This window comes from Mesocricetus auratus, unplaced genomic scaffold (assembly GCF_017639785.1).
Source record: "Mesocricetus auratus isolate SY011 unplaced genomic scaffold, BCM_Maur_2.0 Super-Scaffold_100007, whole genome shotgun sequence".
In the NCBI taxonomy this organism is placed as follows: Eukaryota; Metazoa; Chordata; class Mammalia; order Rodentia; family Cricetidae; genus Mesocricetus; species Mesocricetus auratus.
In genome coordinates, this window is record NW_024429191.1 from 58,297,057 (window position 1) to 58,303,056 (window position 6,000).

Sequence of the window (6,000 nt, forward strand, 5' to 3'; positions counted from 1 at the left end):
GATTCAACCATCTAACATGCAGTAGCCCAGGCTGGCCTCAAAACTCACAACCCTCTTGCCCCCACCTCCCAAAAGCTGGAATTACAGTCAAGTATCACATGCCTGGCTCATCAGTGTCCTGTCCAAGCCAGCATCACAAGTTATTGACAAATACAATTCTAACCCTCAATCAGAGGCTGCCATGTTGGTGCTGGTTGCTAGGGTAGCTTCCTATGGGAACGAGGCAGCTCTACATCTTTTTCGCCTAGTCCTCCTATGAACTCAGAACACATTCTTACCCTGGCTAAGCTTTGTACCACTTCAACTAATTGCCTCGTGTCCCGAAGCCCAGGTTCCAACCTGTGCAAAGATGAATTTGGGATTAGTGGGCTTTTTTTTTTCTTTTATACCTATTTTTCTGGAATCTTTGACTTTTTACAGAGTAAAAATTGCTTTTATAGTGGAGGGTATGGTGGGGGTGGCACACGCCTTTAATTCCAGCACTCGGGAGGCAGAGGTAGATGGATCTCTGAGTCATTTTTTAATTAAAAAAAATTGCTTTCATAATCCTGCTCCCACCCAAATGCTAAAAAGGAGAACAAAGCCCAGGAAATAAAGGTGGTGGGGGCTGCTTACAGGCCAGGCAGTGAACACTGAGCAGAGACTCACAGCATAGCCCTGGGGGGAGGGAGGAATCGACAGCTAGTCACATGATCAACTTGAAATTCAGAAGATTCTACAAAGAACCAGGTATGGGCACCGTAGGCTCCGGTCTTAGGAGAACTGTCTACATGAGACACAACAGGCGTGTGGTCTCCGTTCTCAGAGAAGCAGTGGGCCTCTCTAAGCAAATGGAGAATGTGACAACACCCATGAGGAGCCTCAACTTCTTTAGACATCAGCAGAACATGCAGTAAGTCATGGCCCCCCATCTATCAAAAGATCAAAGGCATGCTGACTTCACCAACGCCAAGTAGAGTGACAGAAAAATCCATAAAGTGTTCCAATTTTAAGAAGAAATTTTTAAAAGGAGCAAAGGTTTTGGGAGTTTTTATTGTTCTTTTGTTGTGTTTTAGACAAAATCCTTCTATGTAGCCCTGGCTATCCTAAAGCTCACTCTGTAGGCCAGGCTGGCCTTGACTCACAGAGATCCACCTGCCTCTGCCTCCTGAGTTCTGGGATTAAAGGCGTGCGCCACAAAGCCCAGCCTGAATAAAGGATTCTTAATCAAGGGTGAGGGGCTGAAGAAGCAGTCACTCTGAAAGCTGGGGACTGCACTATCACTCAGGAGCTTTTGAAAGCTCTGGGGGGAGTATACTAACTGCATTAAGATATTCACATCCCTTCCTAATTCTGTTTCTAGAAGTCTGATCTAAAGGAAACACATGCGGCTTTACTGTCACAGCTACCCTCTGCTACAGGATTTGTAACTTTGGAAGGTAATAACTCCCGTACTGTCCCGTGATAGTTAGCATGGTAGGCTTTTACGGAGCATCCTTAGGCCATTAAAGAAATGTTTATGGAGACTGTAGTAACACTCGGGGCAATGTTTATGTTACCATGCTAAATGACACGGGGAGATATAAAGTTGTACATACAGCACCATTTTAACTACATAAAAATTCACATAAAAGAACAGCCAGAGATGCTCTCACATATTATACAGTCCCCCTGGAGATTAGTCAGACTAAGTGGGTTTTTAAACCCTTTTTGAAATACATTTTATTTTGATAGGATTGCAGCAAACCTACAGAAAAGTTGTAAGAATGCCAAAAAACTGTCCTATTTCTCTTGCCCCGGTTCCCTAGCAGTTAATATCTTCCCACATTTACTTCTCTGCTTGCATGTGGACCCTCACTGCTGCCACATGTGCAGAGAGGATACGATTCTAGTATTTTCTGAACCTCTTGACAGCGAGCTGCCGAGATGATGTCCTGTCGTGCCTAAAAACTCCCGAGTATTTCCCACAAACAGACACGGATTCGGAACCATGCCTTACAAGCCAGGAAATCAAGATCCACACCTCACCCTCCAACCCACAGACCTCATGCAAATTTTGCCACTGTCCCAACAACGGGTCTTTCCAGTGGGAGCTAATCTAAAAAACACACCACATTTAGTCATTGTGAGGGTTTTCTTCTGATTTTTTTTTAATCATTTGAGAGTTTGTTTTGCTTGTTTGCTTGTTTGGGCTGTATATACTTATTTTATAGGTTAACTCTCAACCTGGGCTAGTTTCTACTTCTCTATGGCTAGATCCAACCTACGTAGTCTTAGCAAGAATAAAAGGCTTTGCCTTCTCCCTGTGGTGTATTTACTCTTTATATCAATATAGGCTTCTAGATTCCAATTTTCTTCAGTGGCTTTGTAAGTTACTATCATTATTTATGCTGATGTTCAACAGTCCAGGTCTAGCCAGCAGAAGCCCCTTCCAGACAATCCCTCTGCCCCTCACAAGTCGCCATCTGAACACATGCTTACTTTACAGCACAAATGTTCCAGGATCATCTGGGAACAGGTTTGGTTCATTGTAGTTGAAATGGTTATAGAAGCCAAGATCTAGGATCTTAGTGTGTGCTGTTGCTTTTGGGAATTTGGAAGCCAAGCAATGTACATACAGTGACTATAGCCACATGGATTTACATGTATCTGAAACTATACAGCCACTGAACTCCTGGTGTGAATGCATGTGTAAATCTAGATATTTACATGCACGAATTCAAATCCATCCAGCTCCTCAGTTGTTTCTAGTTTTCCCCCAGGGAACTGTGCTTGCACACCCGTTCTCTAAGGAGAAGCCTGGCTCCTGGTGTCCCTCGTGTTACCTGTTATCTGCTCGGTGTAACGACCCTGACAGCCCCACCAGCAGTCTCCGCTACCCCACCTCCTCAACCCCTGGGCAGACCAGAACCTCTATGAAGCCCCCCAAAGCAGGAGCACTGGTTACACTGCACAGCATTTTTATAGCATCACCTCCCACATCTCCCTCTTTCCCCTGGCGAAACAATTTAAGACACAACATCTGCATCCCTACAAAGGCTGCAGACCCACATCTCACACACTTACCATCACAGCCTTAGTGTGGTTAGTGGTACTCCGGAACCTAAGCAGCTGGGACTAGCTGCTTTATCTCCATCCTACTCCTGTGCCTACCCCACCCAGTTTCCATCACTATGGCCTTTCCAAGAGATCTCTCTAGCAGACAGACAGCCCCTTCCCAGGAACCCTAGACTGGTTTGAATGAGAATGACCTCCCATAGGCTCACATGTTTGAATACTAATACTGTCTGGGAAGGGTTAGGAGGCATGGACTTGTTGAAGGAGGTGTGTCAGTGGGGGTGGGTTTAGAGGTTTCAAAAGACTCATCACTTGCTCTCTCTCTGTCTCTCTCTCTGTCTCTCTCTCTGTCTCTGTCCCTCTCGCTGTCTCTCTCTCTCCCTCCCCCCCCTTCTCTGTCTCCTTGCTATGGGTCAAGATGTGAGTTCCCAGCTGCTGCTACAACTGCCTGCCATCATGCCTTTACTCTAACACTGTAGACTCACACCCTCTGGAACCATGAGGCTAATTAAGCTCTTTTATAAGTTGCTTTGGTCAATGGTGACTTATCATAGCAATAGAAAAGCAATTAATGCAAGCCCTGAGGGTTTTGGTGGTTCATCCTGCATCAGGCCTTGCACAGAAGCACCTCCTCTCAGAAGGGAACCCCTACAATTCATCCCTCTTCATCATCCTTACAGGTCAGGTGCTAAGGAAACTAAACATTGTCTGGCCCAGGGAGAGATGGGATGAAAGCATAAACCTGCTTCACAAAGGTGGTTTTCTGGAAAGCTTATACATCATTCATGGTCAGGCAGAACAGGGGGCAGTGGGAGGAGGAGGGAAGCTCTAGAGTTGGGAGCTAAGGATAGTGAATGTCTGGGCAAGGGTCAGAAAGTTGGGATGCTCTACATAGGGATACCTACACAGTGTGGCTTGGCCCCCAGACCCAAGCCTGTCTGGATGACAGAGGCCATGCTCTAGACAAAGCCCAGGCAGGACCTGACCATGTGTTCTCTGGACTTGGCCTCTGGCCAAATCTTTTTCTGAATTTTCAGCCCAGCCTCCTGTGACTGGGAAGGTCTGGGGGCTCCCTCTGCTCACTGCAGATCCAATGATAATTCCCCACAATATGTTCCCTGGGAAGGGAAGTAGGACAAGAGAGGTGTCTCTCCGCCCCCTCACCACACACATACAGGGCAGCACTGGCTCAGACTCGGAGAGCAGCTAAGCTGAACACCATACTTCAGGATGCCCATGATGCCAGTGACAACAGGCCGGGCAGCAAGAATTCAGACAACCTCTCTCTGTGGAGCATCACCTGTCATAACTCTCCCCCAAGACAGCAGCAGGCTAGGAGAAGTTTCATGGTTCCCTGGACATTTCCCTGCTGACCAGACCCCTTGACTTCACAAAGCAACTGTGGCAGTGAGTTTTAACTGTCAAACTTGGCCACGAGATGATCGGGAATTATTGTTAGTGTCTTTGTGAAGGTGGTGAAACACCACCACTGACTCTCTGGCTTCAGACCCAAGCTACAGCTGAAACATCAACTCTCCAGCTGGACAACTCACCCTGCAGATCTTGAAGTACCCACAACCCCTTATTGGCAGTTTCTCTGGAGAACCTGGTAAACCCAGAGAGGGCCACTGATAAGCTTCAGCTTAGGTTGGGCCCAACACTCAGGATGCCAGGCCAATTGGCTTGGCAGCCAGCAGGAAGAAACATGTCTAATTCAGAGTCACTCACACACACACACACACACACACAAAGCTAGGTTCAACACCTAATTCTTCTACAAATAAGCTACTTGGTCGTGGCAGCTGGCTTTGTCTCACAGGCCTCAATGAGTCCCTCTATAAAATGGAAACAATACCACCCAAAGCAGTAGCATTGACTGTTAAGTTCCATGACAGGTCCTAGTACATTGATAAGACACATTAATAATAACTCAGGGGAGAGGAAGATTGCTCTCTCCCATGCTCTCCCCTTTTCTGCCTCTTGAGAACAATGATACCAAAGGAAGTAAACCACTCGGTCCGCACCAGTAGCCACAGATAACTGAAACTATCCTGCCCACCCACCCCTTGTCATCCTCAAAGTCAGCAAGGCCCTCTTGACCATCCACAGTGCCCTCTGGCCCAGGGCAGAACCTGGCCCTTTTCAGAAGACCAAGCTCACCCGTCCCCTCATGCCCAAACCACCCCAGCTTACCAAAACCACACCAGGTTTACCAAAATTAAGATATTTGGAGGTCACAGACTCACCACAGGTCCTTGGAGCACAACACCACTTGTGCAGTTTCTGCAGCTGAAGGCTCAGGGATGTGACCATTTGGTAACCAAGAAGGACGCAGGTCTGGGAAGCATCAATCTGGCCGTCCTTGAATTGGGTTTCAAGGAGAAGGTGCAGCCATGAGCCCAGCAGCCACAGCACAAATTCACCTGGAGCTTGTTAGAAATGCGAATTCTCAGACTCCACCCCAGACGACTGAGCCAGAGCTCCTGGGAAGGGTAAGGCCCAGCCACCTGCGTAGAAAACCAGGACCTAAGGCTCTCAAACTCAAAACCAATGCCCATTAAAAAGGCTGTGAGTTGTGAGCCAGGCTTTAACGGCTGAGCTAGAGGTTCTGCCCCAAATGATGTGACAGACTTGATGATCCCCCATGGGAGGTCTCACCCTCTCTAAGGGGTAGATGAGAGGTGGGATGGAGAGATGGTGCGGGGCGTGGAGGACAGGAGGGAGAGGGAACTGGGATCGGTATATAAAGTTAGATTGAATTTAAATAAAAAATAATTTTAAAAAAGCCTGTGAGGCTCTGTAACGCCCTAGTTCACAGCTGTAGCTCAGTTGGTCTGTGCCCACTTAGCTATGCTATTGAGAACACCCAGGCTAACCCTGCTCACCCGAGCTCAGTTGATCTGTGCCCACTCAGCTATGCTATTGAAAACACCCAGGCTAACCCTGCTTACCCAAGCTTTCCAC

General features: G+C 47.4%; 1 long non-coding RNA gene across 1 annotated transcript in view; it reads right to left on the reverse strand.

Annotated features, from left to right (window-relative positions):
* Positions 1-5,608, reverse strand: part of LOC110342188 — a 118,153-nt gene extending 112,545 nt beyond the window's left edge. Inside the window, exon 1 of the long non-coding RNA XR_002384205.2 lies at positions 5,283-5,608. This is a non-coding gene — a long non-coding RNA (uncharacterized LOC110342188). The remainder of the gene's footprint in view (positions 1-5,282) is intronic.
* Between the last annotated feature and the right edge of the window lie 392 nt (positions 5,609-6,000).